The sequence below is a fragment of the Acomys russatus genome, chromosome 21 (genome assembly GCF_903995435.1).
Source record: "Acomys russatus chromosome 21, mAcoRus1.1, whole genome shotgun sequence".
Taxonomy (NCBI): domain Eukaryota; kingdom Metazoa; phylum Chordata; class Mammalia; order Rodentia; family Muridae; genus Acomys; species Acomys russatus.
The window spans coordinates 48,146,154-48,168,364 of NC_067157.1; the positions used below are offsets into that span (position 1 = coordinate 48,146,154).

Genomic DNA, 22,211 nt, shown 5'->3' on the forward strand with positions numbered 1-22,211 from the left:
TGAAAAACAAAGTTTTTTTAAGCCATGATCTTCTCCTTTAAGGAGCTCAGAGCCTAACATAAAACCTCAAACATGAAGTGACTATTGACAAATGTTAAAATTCTGAGCCTCACGTGCACATTGACCTGGTAGTGTAAATAATAATGGTCCCCATAGGTTTGTATGTTTGAATGCTTGGTCTCCAATTGGTAGAACCGTTGGTAAAAGATCGGCCTTGCTGAAGGAAGCATATCACTGGTGGGGGGGAAACTTTGAGGTTTAAAAAAAAATATGCCATTTTGAGTTAGCCCTCTCTGCCTCCTATCTGAGGATCATTACGGGAGCTCTCAGATGTTCCTGCTGCCACGCCTTTGCTCAGCCATCTAGGACTCTACTTCTCTGAAACCATAAGTCCAATTAAACACTTTCTTTTATAAGTTGCTTTGCTCATGTATTCTGACAGCAGTAGAAAAGTATGAACACAGAAGTTGCTGTCAAGTGTGCTGTGCTATTGTGACAGGCCTGACCAGGGGGTTTTGTGGAAGAATGCAGAAGACTTAGGGACTTTAGACTAGGAAAGCAGTTGAATACTATAAGCAGAACGTATTGGGCCATCCTAGTAGGATCTTGGAAGACAGTAGTACTAAGAACTATTCAGACTGTGGAAGCCTAGCTGAAGAGGTTGTAGAGGGGAGAAATATTAGCAACTGGGCTGGAGACTCTTCTTGTGCTATTTTGGCAAAGATATGGTGACTTTCTGCCCTTGTCTTAAGAATTTGCCTGAAGCTAACTTTGAACCCCTACCCAGATCTAGCCAATGGAGAGCACATTCTTCACAGTTGAGTGGAGAGTGGGGTCTGACTTTCACACAAACGCTGGTGCCCCATATTTGACCACGTCCCCTGGATGGGGAGGCCTGATGGCACTCAGAGGCAGGATAGCAGGCTACCAAGAAGAGACTTGATACCCTATGAGCATACACAGGGGGAGGAGGTCCCCTCAGTCACAGTCAGAGGGGAGGGGAGCAAGGGGAGAATGGGACGGAAGGAGGAATGGAGGATGCAAGGGATAGGATAACAATTTAGATGTAATATGAATAAATTAATAAAATATATTTTAAAATAAATAAATAAATAAAAGTAATGAAAGGATTTCTTTGAGGGAGGAAACTTCAAGACAACCTAATATTGACTCTGCTGTATGGTTATTAGCAACCATTCTTATGCAGGTCTACAGTAAAAAAGAGCAAGTGGAGAAAAAATAAGAATACAAACTTTACATTTTAAGAGATAAAAAAATATCAGGAAACTTAATATTGGAGCCACAGTTTGTGCTGAAAAAAAAAAGGGGGATCAAGGTGAGGCCTGATATATGCTGAGATAAAGGGAAGGGTGCCCTCACGGCATGACTTTTCTCAACTAAGCTTCCAATGTGCAGAAAGCGAAGGCCTGATGAACTTTCTATTCTCAACAAGAAACAACAAATCAAAGCTGCTACAAATGTGACTGAACGGTGTCAGAGTTCATTCCAAGTTGGTAATCAGATTTGCAGTGTGGTTCACACTTTAGTTAGAAAGGTCATACAATAAAGGGGCTGCAGGATCTGCCTCTGTGGTTAAGGAGAACCATTGTGGCTAAGAGTGTTGCAGGCGAAACTGCATGGAGACCCTAAAAGGCCATTGCGTGAAGCTATAAAAATGAAGCCTGGACTGTGTTGGAGGACCCAAGATGGTAAATGTGCCAGAACCATGGGATATCTGACAAGGAGAGCTGCACACAGGGAGTGAACTTGTCCAAGAGATAGAAGTTTATTGCAGTTAGAAAAGCTGGAAGAATGGAGCCATCTAAGCCGAGGTCTTGTTTTAGCCCAATATTTCTTCACTATGCCCCAATTTCTCCATTTTAAAAGATAATGGATATTCTGTGCCATTGTATGTTGAAAGTGTATAATTGCTCTTTGATTTTGTAGGTGATTTCAATTAAGAGGTTGTTTTGAGCCTCAAAAGATATTTTGAACTTTGCCTCTTACAATGTTGTTGAGACTGTGAAAGAATGTGGGCACTTTTAAAGTTGGACTAAATGAATTTTGCATTATGGTATGGGCACCAGTCTATAGGGGCCAGGGAATGGAATGCAGATGCTTAATGAAAATGGGCCTCATGAACTTATATGTCTGAGCATTTGGTCCCCAGCTGGTGAAACTGTTTGGGAAGGATTAGGAGGTGTGGCCTTGCTGAAAGAAGTGTGTCACTGGTGGTAGATTTTGAAGGCTAAAAAGATTTGTGCCTTGGGTTGTTGTTGCTGTTGCTGCTGCTGTTGTTGTTGTTTTTTTCTAACTTATTCTTGTTACATCTCAATGGTTATCCCATCCCTTGTATCCTCCCATTCTTCCCTCCCTCCCATTTTCCCATTATTCTCCTCCCCTATGACTGGTCCTGAGGGGGATTACCTCCCCCTGTATATGCTCATAGGATATCAAGTCTCTTCTTGGTAACCTGCTGTCCTTCCTCTTGCCTACAAGTTTTATTCTAGGAGTGAGGTTTTAATTAGCATTTTGAATAAATGAGGTTTTCTTCTAGGAAAAAAAAAAGATTTGTGCCACTTTCAGTGAGTCCTCTCTGCCTCATATTTGTGGGTCAAGATGGGAGCAGATGCGCCTGTTGTTCCTTTGCTCAGCCATCACGGACACTGACCCTCTGAAACTGTAAGTCCAGTTAAATCTTATGTAAGTTGTCTTTTCTATTGTCACAGCAATAGAAAAGTAACTAAGACACCTGGTATAAGCCACTCACCCTTTTATACCTGTCAGCATATTTTTAACCCTTCAGAGAAGATTTCTACAACTACAGAACCACTAACAATTAACATGTTAATCAAATTAAACACTACTAATAAATCTCTCAGCCAAAAAGAGCTTATTGGGGTTTTGATAATGATAGTTTAGATGGCCTTTGTACAGAAGTGATTTTCGCTCCGGCTGCTCATTAAAGCCACCCAACTGCTCGAAAATACAAAGTGCTATTGCTTAATCTCCACTCTAGACTAATACTACCATTTAAGTCTCCAGAGATAGGACCTGATCATCAAGACTGTTGGGTGATCCCCTTGTACGCTCTGGTTTGGTTCCAGAAGGACTAAGCAACTTTGGCTGGAGAGCAATCACACTGGGCCTCCTAGAATTGATGATTCCAGACTCTTATGGTTGACATATGACTCCAACAGAAAAGATGGGAAGAGTGTCAGACACTTAGCAGTCATGGGAGACATCCCAAGGATAGCTGCAATCTTTCTCTTTGGAAATTTGAAAATGGTTCCATTCTGCACTGCATCTCAAACTCTGAATTCTCGCCTTAAAATCATGTGCCTTCAAAACTTTCTCCAAACCTGAAACACACTGATATCCAGAAAATTCCCAGCAATGCCACAAGTGCTAAATTATCAAAAGCAGTGGCCTTTTGATTGTGCTTTGGTCACACTCCCATCCTCACTCAGGAGACCAGAAGGCCAGAAAACCCTCTGACGTGTGGGCCCTAAGTGTATAATATCAAGGTCACAATTGTCTTTAAGGTAAGGGGGGCATTGCTATGAATGCTACTGTATGCAGCCGTGAATCTGTGATAGCTAATATGTTTTCAGAGAAGCAATCAAACTGAAAAAAAAGCACTTAAGATCTCTATCCAAGCATGAGTAGTCAGTTCAGTCAACCTTAGGATGTATCCAGCTTGCTAGACATCTTATCAGTGCAAGGAAAGATGCCATGTACAGAAAGGACCATCCACCATTCCCAGTGAGGTGCCATTGGCAGATATCCCACTTGAATTAATCTAGCCCAAAAGCAGTTGAGGAGGCAAGTGAGTGTACCTGCTTCAGCAAGACGTTCCCTGATATAGACATAAAACCAGCTCAGAGAGCCTGCAACATCAAGACGCAAGGCACTTTGGGGCTGTGAGTCAGTTTTCTTCTCCAGGCAATTAGCAATTACCAGCATTTATTCAGTGAATGGGAGTCAGGCAAACAGACAGACGTTGACAGTCTGTCATTATCGCACAAAAGAACTGCAGCTTTTATCCTCTCAGAGGAAGGAAGACTGTAAGAACTCCTCAACTTTTGGGCTCACACACTTCCCAGACCTATGATTCATTTCATCATCAGCCTTAAAAATAATATAAAGCTCGGCCATTTCTATTTGAGGAGCTGCTTGCAGGTGCACCTCCCAAGACTCCCATGGAGCCAGAGTGTTGACAGAGACTACGGAACATAGAGACGCTGAGTCAACAACCCACAGAGGGTGCCAGGCTAGGAAGGCTCAATTCCTAGGAAGGGCACCTGGTCTGGTTTCACTTCTGCTACTGTGGTAAAAAAAAAAACACTCTGAGGAAAGCAGCTTAGACGAGGAAGGGTTGCCGTCCATCACTGGGAAAAGTCAAAGCAGGAACTTGAAACAGCTAGTCACACTATATCCACGGTCAAGAGAAGAGGAGGAAAAAATACATGCATGCATACTTGCTTGCAAACTGTCTTGCTTGGTGTGTTCTACTCGATTTCTCCACCCATACAGTTTGGGACCCCTGATTAAGGAATGGTGCTGCCCACAGTGGACTTAGTCGTCATCACACATTAATTAACCTAATTAGATAATGCCACACAGATATGCTCACAGGCCAACCCAATGTAGATGATCCCTCACCGGGGTACTCTTCACAGATGTTTCTAGTTTGGGTTAGTGAACAGTAAGAGCCATTACGACCTCCCTCCTGCAAGCTTCCTCCTTTACTGCCCTTTCACTGTGCAGAAGGTGTCTCTGTGAGATCAGATCAAATGTGATAATCACTTCCCATGTGCTGTTATGAGCCAGTACTAAATACTCATAAAAGCAAGAATGAGTGGATCATCTCTGCGGACCTGGATGTCCTCAGCCATAGGCTTTCAGTTTGGCCAGAGACTGGGGAAGGCAGCCAAAGGCAATTTGGAGTCTCCTGCTTAGGTGAAAAACCTAACCAGCACTCTGGAGCCACAGTCAGCTTTATCTCCAATGCTGGCAGAAGCATAATTTAAAGAAAAGCACCTAATTAATCCGGGACTTAGTTGAGCTTTCTTATTTGACAGAATCATAAAATCTACCTCACATGAAATAGAGACTGTGTATGGAAAGCACGCTCCCTTGCACATGATGCATAAGCAACACACACAGCTGTTAGAAGAGTCCATCCTGCTCTTTGTCAGCCAGTAATAAAATATCCTTATCATTAAGTCTTAGTACTCTGTCCCTAAACCTTTGGTGTACAAAGGCCAGTCCTTGCTACTCAGTCCCATCTGCATGGTGAGCCTCAGTGAGAGCAGAACTTCAGGCAAGCCTGGGGTCTGGAGTTTATCTGGAGTTTACAGCCCCACATTCTATTATTTCTCTCCCTTTGGACCCCTACCAGACCCAGGTCTTTCTGTCCATTCCCCTAAGTTCTATGATAATCTGGTTTTGGTCTGAGTTCCTTGGCTATTCTCTTCCGAGCATAGGTGACCTGTAGATAGATTAAAAGTGCCTCGCCTTAAATCAGAAATATAGTCACACATGAAAAAAATACACATATGCACACAACTTCACAGGTACAACACATGTTCATGGCATCATTGTGCTTGTCATCATTTTAATAAATTGCTACCAAAAGCCGGCCTCGGCTCATGTTTATCCCAACAATTTTCTTCTTCCGTCATCTGTACTACTATATTTTGAATATAATGCCCCAAAAGTTTGTGTATTAGAAACATTATTCCTTAGATCATGTGTCATGTCAATAATACTCTAAGATGTGAGGTATGTAGGATTGGATGAGGTCCTGAGGTCCTGAGGTCCTGAGTTGGCCTCTCTACTTATGCCATCCTTTTCTTCTTTTTCCTGCATTTACATCACTATCTAAAAGTCCAACTTATATCTCACCTTTTCCTGAAGCTTTCCTTAACTACCCACACCAACATAGTCTTCTCTATCTGTGTATATGAACAATTGCAGCTGGTGATAATAGTTGGACAATGAATTTGTCTTTTCCATGACAGGAGAGAGTAGTAAGAGTGTAGACAGCAACAGGATAGTGTAAGTTGTGCTCCCATATGGGGAAGAGGAATTTGAAGAGTGTTAAACATTATGGTTTGAATGTTTGTCTCTCCAAAACTCACGTTGATGTCTACTTGTATTGTAAGTGTTGGAAATGGGACTCCTAGAAGACGACCAACCTGCCTTGTAGGTAGGATCAATGCCACTGCAAAAAGAACAAGTCCAGGCCCTGTTTTATCTCTAAGACTTCTCCAGACACTGGCACCTTAACCTTAGATTTCTAATGCTCCTGAGCAGTGAGGCAATATATTTCCATTTATTATAAATTAACCAGCCTGTGCTATTCTGTTGTAGGAGCACAAAATGAACTCAGATAATAAGAATGTCTTTTTAAATAGGTAGGTGAATGACAGAGGAGTCTTAGTGAGCCAAGCATAGTGAGCTATTAGTATGTGTCTATCAGTAATTCCCCACTCCAGGGAGTAGAATACCCATAGATGCTGAATGTCTAGGAGAGGGAAGCTTTTCATTAAGAATAAGCATGTCATATCAGATGTTTATATCAGCTACATGCCGTGTGACAAATCTATCATAGCATCTCAGTGGCCTACAGTTCTATTCATGCATCCACAGACATGCAGGTAGACTAGGAGTTGATTTGCATGGTTGGTTCTGCTTCCTACTGCAGGTCCACACATCAGGTGCAGCATCTCTGCTGCATGGCCATCCTCCTGCACCTGCAAGCTAACCTGCCAGAGGAAGAAGGAACACGAGGCACAGTTTCACTGTCATACATCAAAGCTAGCCATATGGCCAATGCTCATATGAAAGCGCTCATGTCACATTCTTCTTACAGTGGAGCAATTGCAATGGGCTAGAGAGAAGAATTAGGGCCTCACGTTCAGTTTACCATACATACAGCCACGGTGTACACAGTCTGAGTGTAAGGTCAATATAATGAGATGATAATTAGAAAGTAGGCACCCGCGATGGGGATGGCTTTAAGGGAAACATTTCCATTACAATCTCTAAATTAAAAGGGTTAGACTTAGTTGGCCTTACATTGGCTTTATAAAAAAATCTCACAAATAGTATATAATCCCTTTCTTGTTTATCTGATACTGCGACTCAGGTCACCTGTGGAACAGTCAGCCTCACAATAGCAGTCATCTAGCTATCTCCCATGAAAGCAGATGTCAATTTATTTTCCCCCAACAACCCATTAGCCATTTTAGTGATGAACCTTACACACAGGGAAGTTAAGTGACTCCCCACCCCCACCCCCCAATCACCCAACATTAAAAATGAAGAGTGGAATTTGATTCAGGAAAGCTGACTCAGCCTGTGGTCTAATTAATCACACACAAGGCATGTGTCCCTAAACCAAACTCTACTAACATGACCCCACCCTGCTGCATAGAATACCGACGAAGTTCTTGGCTTCTCCCCGTGTCTGTGTATATAATAGTCTCCAGCTTCTATGGCTTCCATGGCTTTGTGGTGCTTCGCACCCATCCAGTCCTGTAAACCCTGTTGCCCCGCCGCATGCCCATCACTGTGCCCACTAGACAATTGCCAGGAGCTTTAAGCTGCATCCCCTACTTCAAGGCTTGTAATCATCACACCTGTTCCTCCTCAGCTCCAGAACTCAGTGGTTCCTGGCTTGGCACCTGAATACAGACTCTTTCACGTGATCTGTGATGTTTTTAACAGACTGGTGCCTGACTAAGGCCTCAGACTTTATCATCTAACCTGAAACAAATACTACAGGCTTCAGCAATGAAATTATTTGTTATTTTTTAATACATGTCATAGTTTTTCTGCTCTCAAGTGTCCTCATTCACTTTCCACTCATGTGACCAGTTGCTTTCGTTCTTGTTTATTTAAATATAATGTCACCTCCTGTATTCGTCACTTTGAGATATCAGGTCCCACCTCGTGTTCTCCAAAGCATCCTACACTTTCTCTTAACATGACACTCAGCATTATAAGTTAGAAGCTTCTTTTCTGGATAGTTATACCCCAGAATTTAGACTTCTTAAAAAGCAGAAAGAGCCTTGTGCACAATAAAGTTACTTCAGTAAAAATAAGTCTCAAAAAATTTCTATTTCTGGGAATATAGCATAGATGTACTTTTTCTACTTCCCTCACAAAATATAACTAAAACCTGAGAACAAATGCAGCACATAAGATAAATAAAGTTAAAATGGTTAGAGCCTGAACAGTAAATTGCAAGTCTCTAGCAAGACTGAAGAATAAAGACACACATTACTGAAATCAATGACTAAAACAAGGGCTACCAGCACAGACCCCACAGACATAAAAATATAATAAATATAGATCTAAAAAACAAAAAAAGTGTGACAACTTCAGAGGATTGGAATAATACCTCAAAAATCACAAAGTAACAAAATCAGCAAATATGAAATACAAGTATCCTAAATAAGTAAGATTTCTTATTTAAATGTTCTCAATAGCAGATACCATTACTCTGATATTTTTGTTGGAAAGTTCTACCACACAGTTAAAAATTGAATCAATTATGCACAGTGTGTCCAATAAGATAGAAGAGATAGACGAGACCTTTATAACTCATTTTCTAAATTTTTATACTGATGCTAAACCAGACAAGCATAGTATAGAATAAAATTCCAGACCAACACCTCTCATGTATGTACAAGTGAAAATTCATACCAACATATCAGCCAACTAGATACTCAAAATTAAAATAATCATCACAGCAAGACCAAAGATGGCTTGATATTCAGAAACAGAAACAAAATCCATCATGTCAGTAACCAAAGAAGAGAAATCATGATTGTATCACTTGATACTGACATTCAATATCTATTTATGGTCAAAACATTCACAAGAATAAATAGAAATAAAAAAGACTATTCAACTTGATAAGGAATATCCACCAAATGCCCACCCTGCCATTTCACTCACTGGTTTATCCCTAAGACTGGGAGCAAGAGAGATCTGCTCAAAACATGCTGACTAAGCATAATGTTGGAACTGACAGCCAGTGCAGTAAGACAAAATAAGTGAATATGTCTACAAGGCACACAATTTAAAGAAGAAAAAGTAAATGCCCCTGTTTATAAATTATATAATTGTCTAGAAAATTCTAAGAACTTTTAAATATATGTGTGTCCTATCATTAATAAAACGTTTAAAATATCAAGTGACTCAATATAGATTATTCTCCTGATGTTCTGTTTCTAGATATTTGCAAGTGACTTGTAGATACCAAAATTAAATAAACAACTCTATTTTTAGCAACTCAAAAATATGCTTAGGCATTAATCTAACAAAAAAATACACAGGCTATATACGCTAAAAATATAAAACATTAATGATAAAAATCAGACGTCTAAATAAATTGAAAGACATATTTGTTTATAGATTGTGAGAGAACCAATATATTAAAGATGTCAGTTCTCCATAAAAATGGTTGTTATGTATCTCCTATCAAACTCTCAGCAAAGCTTGCTTTATAAATAGATATGGAAGAAGTTATTCTGAACATTACATTTGAAAGCAGGAGAGTAAAATAGCTAAAACATTTTGAGAAGGAAGAAGAAAGTGAGAGGAAGTAATGGGCATATATATCTTCAACCATGAATGTGTGGTGGTGGCCGTGACACAGTTGTAGATCAAATGAATGAAATACAAAGCCAGAAATAGACTCACAAACATGCCAGACTTGGTCTTTGGCAATAGCTCAAAGGCAACTCAGTGAGAAAGGTGCGCATTGTCAACAAATGGCATTGGAGTAATTGGATATTCATTTGCATAAGAACAAGAACATGATTCATAAGGTCTAAGGGCATCACACCTTACACAAAGCATTGTACTTTCTTTGATAAAATTATCTATTCCAAGACACTGTTAAGACAGCTTTTTGTTTCTCTGCTGCTATTACAAAACGTTGTCCAGGGTTTGTATTTTTGGGGTTTTTTGTTGTTGTTGTTGTTTGGTTGGTTGGTTTGGTTTGATTTGACTTTTTGCATCTTACAGGTTATAATCAATCATAGATAAAAGACAAGACAAAAATGGAAGCAGAGATCATGGAAAATGCTGTCTACTGGCTCACTTCCTCTGGCTTGCTCAGCTACTTTTCTTAAACTGCCCAGGCCCATATGCGTAGGGGATTGCACTGCCCACAGTGGGCTTGGCTCTTCTACATCTGTGACCCAATTAAGGAAATGTGTCACATACATACATGCCCACAGGACAAGCTTACGGAAGAAATTCCTTAAATGAAATTTACTCTTCTCAGATATCCTAGTTGCTTTCTCTGTTACTGTAATAAGCTCTGACCAAAACTAATTCAGCGGAAGGAAGACTTAATTTGACTTACACATCTCAAGTCCATCACTGAAGGAAGTCAGAACAGGAATTTAAGGCAAGAACCTGGAGGCAGGAACTGGAACAGAGACCGCTGAGAAACACTGCTTACTGGCTTGCTCCCCATAACCTTCTCAGCTTGCTTTGTCATACCACCCATTATCACTTTCCCAGGAGTGGTACTCCCCATTGTGGGCTAGGGCCCTCCCACATCAATCATTAATGAAGAAAAGACTCCACAGGTTTACCTATAGGTCAAACAGGTGGATGCAATCCCTCAACTAATTTTCCTTCTTCCCAGATGACCTCCCCTCCTTGTGCCGAGTTAACTATGACTATTGGCTTTTCTGCAGGCAGCAACTCTTTGGAGGGGTATTGAATGTCTTCAGTTCCCAAGAAAGCTTCTGAGTGCATAATAAAGTATTTTGTGCATACTATCTAAAATAAATGTTCATAGTGTGCTTGTAATTGCTGGCCAGAGATTCTGACATTCACTCCTAGGCTCATTCACAGGATAAGCTGTGAAAAACGAGAGCCTGAATTGTGATTTTATCTCAGTGCTGAAAAGCTACAGAATAAGGAAGAATACAATGCCATCTTCATTAAGCTGTAATTCCTGGGGTAACTTTATGAAACATGGGACAAAACAGATTTCCTGCATGGAAGAGCCATGAAGAGGCATTTAACTCTCCTAGGTTAGGTGTCATGAAAATAAGAGTCATGCATGGTGACTTGAAGAAGGCTCCAAAGGCACATGATAAACAGGATGGCACAGGGGAAGAAAGTAGTGGACAAGGTGACCCAGAGAGAAACCAGCTTCAGACCGATCTTTAGGCCAGCTCAGCATTCATGTTGGACACTGAGCTTCAATGCTGGTCCAATCCCTAAGGCAAAGGAAACACCCTACAGAAATCAGTTTCTGGTTACTTACTGCTGGGGGTGGGATGGGCAGGAGGAGATGGTGGGCACCCACTCTACAGAGGCACCTGTCCCTCAGCCATAGGCTAAGGTCCAGGCAAGGGGAAAGGGGTGTGCTGTTGTTAGGCACCATGTGCTGGGCATTTGGCCCATCTAGTTGTGTAAGGAGCCCCAAGCAGGACACTCACAACTAATGGAGCTCTCGAGTGCTGTTCACATTCTCCTGTCTTTTCATATCAAGTCTGCGGTACAATTGCAAGCTGCCTGCCTATAATCACAGCCTCTGGATGACGCCCAGAGGCAAACAAAGGTCAACGAGCTGTTTAACTGATCTTAAGGCTTTTAAGATGCATCATTTTCCTCTATTTCCACACATGCTAGATGACCTTTGGGTCTCAGACCTTCACCCCTGGGACAGCTAAGCCCCTGGTTATTATTCCCTTATCATCCTGGTGTTTATGCCTCTCTTTAACTGTACAAGTTATTACAGGGCTAGGAAATCTGTCATATTCTCCACTCTCCTGCAAGGAAGCAGTCATCCGCTCTCCTTGCTCCCATTTATCATCAATGTCACTCATATGGTACATACTTTTGGCATCTCCTTTTCTCCTCGTTTGAGATGCTGGTAGATGGTAGACTTCAGTTTAGGTTAAGCAAGATTCTTAGTGTATCTTGTGGAAGAAGCAGGATCTATGAGCTCGCTGAGGGTGAAATTTCAGGGAGGGAATCCATAAATCATTGAGTGGATTTTGTGAAGTGACAGCAAACTGGACCAGTCCTATGTTCATCTTCCAGCTCCCTAAACTGTGCAGTTCAACCTCTTGTGAACATAGAGTGGCCACTGGTTTGTTGTCATTTGTATTACATTTGAGGCTGAGAAGCCAACTCAGTTGGTAAGTGCTTCCCATGCAGGCGTGAAGATCTGAGTTCAATTCCTAGTACCCATGTGTAAAAAAAAAAGAGCCAGGTGTGGTGCCACATATTATGCTCCCACAGCTGGGTAGGCAGGTCCATCCTCAGGGCTTGCTGGCCAGGGAGCTAAGCCAAATCAGTGAATTCTGAGCCTATGAGAGACATTCTAAAAAGAAAAAAGATAGTGGTAGCTGAAGACAGATATCCAAGGCTGACCTCTGGCCTCAAATACATACACCTATGTTTACATGCACACTCACACTGTTTGAACACACGTGCACATACACACACACAAGAAAGAAGAAATAAAGGTAAATAATAACAATCTTAAGCAATAAAAATAAAATCTACGTTTTGAAGGACAGAGCTCCATCAGCATTAAGGATCGCCCACTGAAGGGTCTGTCCTTCAATTATACCTTCAGGAGACCTTTGCAAAGCTTTTCCAGGCCAGCAACTTCAGAATAGTACAGAATGTGCCTGGTCCCCACAGCCAGACATGCGCTCTTTGCCTCGCTTTCTTACCATACTCTGGGCTGTTTGTCCAAACTGATATTGTATGGAATTCCATGTGTGGACCAGACGTTATGAAAGCTTTTGAACAGCAGTATTGGCTGGGCACTGTATGAAGAAGACACTTCTCCATATGTAGGACTCCATTTGTCACTTCTAACCAGGGTAAAAATACTTCCTTTTCCTAGATAAAAGGTGCCGAACTAATCAACTTGCTGGCAAACAGCAGATTGGTTTCCCCTAAATGAGTAAAAAACCTTAATGGAACTCACATGCTTTTGTTATTATTACATGCAGATAAGGTTCAGCATCTATAGTAGTTTTCAGCCCCAAGTAGCATGTGCGTTCCTGGGTGTGGTGCCTGCGCCACCGCAGTACCAAGTCAAGGGCAAGGGACTGCAGATTTAACACACAATAAAACAACGGGTCCTTCGTGCTAAGAGAGTGATGGCTTTTATTCAGCGTTCAAAGACCCTCTTTATAGGCAGCAAAGCAGGAATGCCACTCGCAGGTGAAATCCCTCAAGAGGTGATTGCGCACATGAGGGAAAGTCCCGAGGAAGGGACCAGCATAACCACAGCATAAGCACGGACACCGGGGAAAAAAAAAAAAAAAAAAAAAAAAAAACAGGACATGCAACAGCAAGATAGGCAGGCAGCCCAGTCGGGCCTGGTTCCCACACCTGGGAACATGCATGGTAGCCTCCATCTCTGCAGCTGAGGCTCCTCTGTTTGTGCATATTGCACAAGCCCTGAGGCAGTCATCTCCAAACCTAGGAGACATTCCTTGGCTGTCTCCTTCTCTGAGCCCGTGACTGCTCAGTGCTGTTCCTGAAATGTACACTGGCTGATGGGTATCAAAATCCAAACACAAGGATTGGCCCCTTACATATGACATCATTGCCACAGATTCATGCCCAGGTTTCTCCACTTAGAACTCCAATATCCCTTGGGTCACTTCTTTCTCCACCCATACATAACCCCCCTGTTCCCCACCCACCCCATGGGGGGGTGAGGTTTTCTTCTACCACTGACTTACAAAGTCACCCAAAGGTAAGACTATAAGATAATACCTTTCTGCCGTATAATAAGCCAACCTATTATGAATTAAGTTTGAGCATTTCCTTGCCCTGTCAAACAATGAGAAATGCCCCAAGAGGTCAAACATGTGACCCGACTTAGAGGAGGGTGTGCAGGAGTGGTAAGCGACAGAGATGTCTGGGTCACCTGCAAACACCCAATTTCCTTGTTCTCCCTTAGGTAGAGCTTTGCACAACTTGACACAAAGTAGAGTCATCAGAGAGGAAGGAGCATCAGTTGAGGAAATGCCTTCATGAGATCCAGCTGTAAGGCATGTTCTTAATTAGTCATCAATGGGGGAGGGCCCCACCCATGGTGGGTGGTACCATCATCCCTGGGCTGGTGGTCCTGGGTTCTGTAGAAAGCAGGCTGTAGAAAGAGGCTGGCTTGGGGAGCAAGCCAGGAAGCAGCATCCCTCCATGGCCTCTGCATCAGCTGCTGCCTCTGGGTTCCTGCCCTGCCATTTCCACTTTATAATGAACGGCTTCTGAGCTACCACAAATTGCTGTCTAGTAGTACCTAGATCTTGAGAGTTAGTTCTGGCTACAAAGTTACCTGCACCCCTAATTGGACACCCCACAGAGGCATTTTCTAACAGTTACCCTTTCTTTCTTGATGGTGTGGTTTCACCCCATCTCTGTGGTATCCGTATTGTGGCTCTCCTCTTTTAAAAAAGACTGATTTCAAGTGAATCCAGTGTGGATTTCTGTAAGACATACACCTCTCCTACCACATGATCTGAGACAAACATGGCTTGCTCCTGCCACACAAACTCACTCATTCTTGCTCAGACATAGCGTGATTTCATATCACTTAACGAAGTCAGAAAACTCTCCAGTGTAGAGTATGTTGCCTTGAGAGCTTGGACAGGCCTCACCAAGCAGAGTGCGGCATTCTTGCTGGCAGAAATGCAAGGTGCAGTCGTTTGCCCTTTACTTTGAGTGGTAGATCCTGACTTGCCCCGTCCCCCGGGACCCAAACGCTTAACTCTCATTCTGTGAAGTTATGGATCTACTCTTATTCTCTATATTACCAGTCTTATGGTGAGATTCCCTTGTGTCTTGGCATACCCTACTGTACTGGCAATTTCTTGGTCAAAACAACCAGCGCTGATTTCAACCTACTTGTCATTCTGGTGAATTGCTTACATTGTTAGCTGTGGCCGTCTGGCCTCCTCCACCAGTCTATAATCCTGTCATGGACATTGCTACTCAACAGTGCACATGCTTTGTGGCGACCTCCGGTGGTTGTCCCAACCTCCAGCAACAGTCAAGCAGCTTTTTAAAGAGCCTAGTAGTCTCCTTGCTGTTAAATTCCTGAAAAGGACTACATTGCCTTGTGTGGCACCTGCCTCTTCAGATGTGAAAGGGCTGAAGGCCTATACCTACCACTAAGGAGGCATGCATTTCCTGCAGAGTCGGATGCTTCTGAAGAATTCAGACACCCCTATCTCAAATTGTAGGCTCCTATTCACTCTCTCAGAAGATTTTGTCTTCTTTGAAGTTCTGTCATGCTTCCAAGGTAGTCCTGTGTCTGTCTTTCAACTCTTCCTGCCCTCTGACTGTTTCTTTGAAGGCTGCCAGCCAGCCTCACTCTCTTAGGCTTTGTGGTAAATGGCAAATACAGTCATAGGGGAGGGGAGTAGGGGGAAAGTGGGAGGGAGGGAGGAATAGGAGGATACAAGGAATGGGATAACAATTGAGATGTAATATGAATAAATTAATAAAATATTTCTTAAAAATAGACTAGAGTCTGTTTCTCTCTACAGTGCATTGGTAGCACTCGACGGCTACTCAGCCGCTACTACCACTCACGTCCATCCAACACCAGCAACGTGGCCCTTCCTGTCCTTGCAGGCAGACACTGTGAAGGCCTCACATGGTTACTGAACAGCTTTGCCTTTGCATCTGTATACCTGTGGTGCTAAATGCCAGGAATATTCCCAGCCAGGAACACACATGGATGAAATCAAATTCAGGTCCTTACAAAGGACTTTCAAGCTTAAATCTCTTAAATCTGCGTTTTAAAAAACAATTCTCTAACAATGTATATGTCTGGTAGTGTTATGTAATGGAATTAACATGTCAAATTTTGTGAACCAGTAAAATTTTTTAAAATAATTGTGCTAATAATCTTGTAAAATGAGGGACATTAACAAAGACCACAAAGGTCAGTGTAGAAGTAAGTCCCAGTATTAAATTACCTTTCATTTAAAAATCACAACTCTGGGATCTGTTATCTTTATTGTGACCACCAGAGGGCGCAATAACCTTTGTTGAAGGGCAAAACGCAGCTGTAGGCTAGAGTTCTGCGTCTCTGTTTTGCAGTGATTTGTCTGGTTGGCTAAGGAGGAAGAAATAATCCAAGGCAGAAAATGAACACCAGTAGTGTGTTTTGATTTTTTTTCCATACCATTTTACTAGACAGTTTGCTTTTATCTTTATCTTACAAGTCATCCTGGGGAACAGGGAAGAGGAGAAATAAGGCATGCCTCCTGTTTTCAGTTTAGTCAACACAGAGAGATGACAACGACCAAAAGCACAATGACAGATAAGATATCAACCCCACATTAACATCATGCCCCAATACCATGCACTGTTGAACCCCATTCCCACCATGCAAATAGCAGAACATGTGGTAACTTAAACCATGGTTTTTATTACAGGATGTTAAATATCTCCACGGGGCATGCTTCCCTTTGGACTAAGGCTAAAGGGACATCAGTACAGAGCAATTAGGTTCATTTACAACAAGGAATATGGAAAACTTTCTTTTTAAATGCAGAATCCATTTTCATGTACTCCATGAAAAAAAATCTCATTGAGGGGCTTTTACTATTATGTGTGACAAAACCTTAGGCAGGGAGTCACCTCCTCCATCTAGGACTGAAATTCTCTTGTGGGTAAGTATACAAACCTGTTTGATGGGAAATAAATTGTAACCCTCTTTTCTACATCCAATCTGCTTGCCAGAAGCAGAACTACATTCTAAAACTTCATTTGGACATAGCAGCTCTTCAATATAATGTGACATTTGAACAGTCACCCTTTGTCCCTAAATTATGTGTATTCTGTATCAAAATATTGTCTTTCCATTCTACAAAGACGTCTGGGTCCATAAGATTAAATATGGCTTCCATTGGTAGAGTACCTCTCCTCAAAAGACTGAAGAACGTTTTGTTTGTATTTTGTGTCCTCTCCATGACAATGTGGTCTGAAGTCTCCCTGAGGAAATAAGTGTCGTTATGATTACGCAAGAAGAAATTGAGAACTGAGAACCAGAAGACTCGCTCCTAATTGCTCTATCTTTGATAGCTGACGTGGCATGTCTCATCTCAAAAGGAAAAATAAGAAAATAAACACTTTCCATCTCTTTAAAGACTTCTCTTCTATAGCTTTACAGCCTTCACAGTGGTAACAACTAGTGTCTTTTACAAAAGAAAATGAAGGAGCCAATCAGGTCGAGCCCCAGTCCTGAGGAAACCCAGTAGCAAGGCTGCAGGACCTGTAAAAAGAGACTGTCCTCCACAGCTGAGCCCCCAGGAGTTCAGCAAAAGCCACTGAAGCCCTTGTGCAAGCCACGTGTGCAGAGCCCAGTGTGATAGACACAGAAGCCAAGTTGTCCCCCAGCAGGCTGCACTCAATCATGCCTCCACAGAGAGGCCTAATAGACCTGAAAATTCAAACTCAAATTGTAGCTCTGTCACTTAGGACTTTGAGCCAGGCATTCCACTGGACCCATAGTTCACAATCGTCCCAATGGATCAGCCTATGGCATGATAGGACTGGCCGTGGGGAAGGGTTCTAGAACATACAATTTGCAAACTACAAAGTGCTGTGTATATTTAAGGCATTGGTTCACACTGGAATCTAACTCCAAACCCCAACCTCTCTCTTGGCCTGTTGGAATCCTAGCGATTGTTTGATCCAGGGTCTTTCTGGGACTCTGATCGTAGTCTCAGATTAAAGCTACTGGCAAAAGTATAAACACTTACAAACATCAGACATCCTCCAAACGCCAACAGAATGTGGGACCCATATGTGTTAATAACATCTCAACTAGTGAGGCTCTTCTGCCAGGCTCTCATCCGGGTCTTTAGACAGAGAAAGAAAAAAATTCTCTTCCAAGCCCCATGGGGCGGGGGGGAGAACAGTCCCCCAGAGAAACCTCATCCTTAACCAGGGCCACAGGTTTGAAAAGACTTGTGCTCAAAGATCCACCCATGATGTCCTAGTTCTGGTACATTCCACAGAGGTCAAGAGTCTCCCCTGGGGCCCCACTAACTATCTCTAATCTACTTTGCAGCAACTACCTGAAGTAGTTCTACTTTTCCCAAATCTCTTGAACCAGGGAAGAGACTTGAGGCCAAGCGAGCGCTCATCATGGTTTCTCCTGCACTGAGCATCTCTGCAAGTGTCACCTGTTCTTCTGTTTGCATCCCTCTGTCCTTACCCATCTCTCATGGCCATGGCTAAGGCTTAGTACCCACCCACTCCTTACTTCCTAACACCACCTAGCGGAGTTTATTTTCTATTCACAAAACTGGGAAACAAGAAGAGGTTGGTTCATGTCCAGGAGGCCAGCACACAACTGAGGCTGACTGGGAACACACTGCAGGCTAGTTTTAACTACCAACGCAGACGTATACTCTGGATTTCTTGAAGTTACCTTGAAAAATAACCCTACAGCTTGGTCAAGTCATCTCATGGGCCAATTTTGCCTTTAGTTCTGAATGTTGCCAAAGGAGTTTACATTCAAAGGTCAGTTAAATACTTATTAATGAGAAGCCAAAGTAAAAATACTTAAATATAGCAATGAGTCCTAATAAAGTGTTTGGGGAGCGGGGAGGGGTGGAAGGAATGGAAATTTATAGATTGGTGATACAAATGAAAGACTGTTTTTCCCAGGCTAAGATGTGTTCTGTTGTTGTTCACCTTCCTCGATGTTTCTTTCCACTGTGAATCCCCAAAGCATTGCCCTCCTATCAGCTGCAACCCACAGGGAGCATCAACAGTGGTCCTCTGGGGCTGAGGCAGTAGCCTCTCACAGTGCGTCCTCTCCCGGCTCATCCTTAGACTTTGTCTCACAACTTAGTGAATCTTCTAGCTCCTCTTTGCCTCGCAGTCTACTTTTCCATTCTTAAGGCAAGGATTATTTTTCATTTCGATGCACAAAAAGATCAGGGTACTGTACAGGGAAATAGTAAGCAATTCTTTAGTTTATATATAGCTACTTCTACTTGAATTTGCCGAGCCACATTTGATGCTATCGTATGAACGAATATGTCAACAATTTGCCAAGAGCAGGGGAGACTACATGGCTTCTTCGTGAATTATGGTTACTTTTATGATTGAGAAGATGTCATTGTCTCTCTACGAGAGCTCTTTTAACAACAAGCCTTAATTTTTATTAACATTTAGTTGGGAATTATATTACTTACATTTCATTTGGCCCAAGAGTTCATGAAATGTGTTCCCCCTGGTCTATAAGTTATGGCATAATCTTTATGAGTAGAAGAGCTAGTCTAAGGTGCAAGTTAAGAGAGCGATGTATAGCAGGCATTGAAATTTAAGAGCTCTAGAGTTGAGGATGAGGCTGAAATGGGAAGAAAACATTCAGAAAATTAGTAATCACCAATACATGCTCCCACAGTTTCCCCACACGGTTTCCTGAGCATTCCTCACATATCATAGTGCAACACAACTCTAGGAAGTCACTACTATGCCTATTTTTTTCTCAAGCAAAAATGATAAGTTTCTAGAATATATATACTGAACAACACATAATAGTGCGTTGCCTTTTAAAACACTATAATTTGACTGTTGAGCACGCAGGCGAGAGGCAGTTGAGGACAGTGATGAGGAACGGCTGAGGTGGCAGCGGAGCTGTTCTGCAGAGTTCAGCATGCGTGAGTGTATCTCTATCCATGTGGGGCAGGCAGGTGTCCAGATTGGCAACGCCTGCTGGGAACTGTACTGCCTTGAACATAGTATTCAGCCAGATGGTCAGATGTCAAAGGACAAAACCATTGGTGGCGGGGACAACTTATTCAACACATTCTTCAGTGAGACTGGAGCTGGCAAGCATGTGCCTGGAGCAGTGTTTGTATACCTGGTGCCCACTGTGGTCGATGAAGTGCACAAAGGAGCCTACAAGCAACTTTTCCACCCAGAGCAGCTGATCACTGGGAAGGAAGATGTGGCCAACAACTATGCCAGAGGTCACTATGCCATTGGCAAGGAGATTGTCGATCTGTCCTGGACTGGATCCAAAAACTGGCAAATCTGTACATGGGACTGCAGGGCTTCCTCATCTTCCACAGCTTTGGAGGCAGCACAGGATCTGGGTTCGCATCTCTGCTCATGGAGCGGCTTTCAGTGGACTATGGTAAGAAGTCCAAGCTGGAGTTTGCCATTTACCCAGCCACCCCCCTCCCAGGTGTCCACAGTGGTCATGGAGCCTTACAACTCCATCCTGATGACACACACGATGCTGGAACATTCTGACTGTGCTTTCATGGTGGACAACAAAGCCATCTATGACCTCTGTTGGCAGAACCGGGATATTGAGCGCCCCACATACCCCAACCTCAATTGTCTGATTGGGCAGATTGTGTCATCCATCACAGCCTCCCTGAGGTTTGATGAGGCCCTGAATGTGGACCTGACAGAATTCCAGACCAACCTGGTGCCATATTCTCGCATCCACTTCCCGCTAGCTACCTATGCCCCGGTCATCTCAGCTGAGAAGGCATACCATGAGCAGCTGTCAGTGGCAGAGATCACCAATGCTTGCTTCGAGCCAGCCAACCAGATGGTCAAGTGTGACCCTCGCCATGGCAAATACATGGCCTGCTGCATGTTGTTCAGGGGTGACATGGCCCCCGAAGGATGTCAATGCGGCTATTGCCACCATCAAGACCAAGTGCACCATCCAGTTTGTGGATTGGTGCCCAGCGGAATTTAAGGTGGGTATTAACTACTAGCCCCCCACCATGATCTCTGGGGGAAGTCTGGCCAAGGTGCAGCGGGTCTTGTGCATGCTCAGCAACACCACTACCACTGCAGAGGCCTGGGCCCGCCTGGACCACAAATTTGACCTCATGGAAGCCAAGGAGGCCTTTTTGTGCCGGTATGTGGGAGAAGGCATGGAGGAAGGGGAGTTCCCAGAGGCCCACGAGGACCTGACAGCTCTGGAGAAATTATGGAGAGGTGGCATGGATTCCATGGAAGCAGAGGCTGAAGAAGGGGAGGAGTATTGAGTGTCTGGCTCTGCCTGGCAGCCATTGCTTAATGCCTTCCCCACCACTGACACTGAAGGATGTATTTACTTATTAAACTGTCTGTATTGAGGTAAAAAAAAAAATTGTATTTCTATAAATATATTTAAATAAGAAATAGCTATTCACATCTCACACCATATGACATATAAACATACAAAAACAAAACTATCCTAACTGTTGTTGTTTGTTTGTTTTGTTGTTGTTTTGTTGGTCTGGGCTCTTTTCCAAGTTGAAAGCAATTTAGAGAAAACTTTGTGAATTTGGATCATCGCAGAAAAACTAGACATCAATTCACACTGGGTTTTGGCACCACAGCCAGGCATGAGCGCAGCATAACATCCCTTGCAGTGGGCGCTACTATCCTACCACTGTTGAGAGAAGCAGGGGACGGGGGACTGGGTCTCCAATTGTCATGTGACAGTCTGTCTCCTAGACATTGTGAGGAAGGGACACATTACTCGGATCCCCCACCCTAGGCAGAGCGTGGGCATATGAAGCTGTCCTCCGAGTGGAAGAGGAAGCATGGCTCCCCCGTGGGCTCCCTACTCTCCACCCCACCAAGCCATACACTGCAGATAAGCGCTCAATGAGTACAAAAGGCACAGCTCTCTGTACCAAGGTTAGAAAGGGCCTTGCGTTCCACAAATACCAACACGTGTCCAGTTCCAGTAGCTCCTGGGGAAGAAATTGCCCCACTTGAAAAGCTTTGCACAACTCTGCTGCCCAGGAAAAGGGTGGGTGGTTTACATGCTCTTCTTTTGCAAACACAATGTTCCTATGAGTGATTAGCCCTAGTAAAGTTGGGCCTTTTGTCTATGCCAGGTTGTAATTCTCTTGAAAAGAAAGAAGGGGTCACCCCTTTCACATCCCACCTAGACCCAAGCATTCGTGCCAGCTGCCAGTAGGAGCACAGAAGATACACCTGCTCAGGTGAACTCCAGCACTCCATATTGATGAATGCAACACCAGGGAGCCAGGACTCCCACTGCATCAGGCCTGGCTTCACCTCGGTTGCATCTTTGGGAGGGTGGGATGGCATGTGAGGAACTGGGTTTGGAGTTCCCTTGTAAGAAGAATGTATGCTCCGGCAGCATCTTGTCGATGGCACAAGGATGGGGGACGGTGGTCCCT

The 22,211-nt window shown here is 43.2% G+C and overlaps 1 pseudogene; it reads left to right on the forward strand.

Moving 5' to 3' along the window:
• Positions 1-19,702: 19,702 nt before the first annotated feature.
• Positions 19,703-21,059, forward strand: LOC127205236 (tubulin alpha-3 chain-like; annotated as a pseudogene).
• Positions 21,060-22,211: the final 1,152 nt, after the last annotated feature.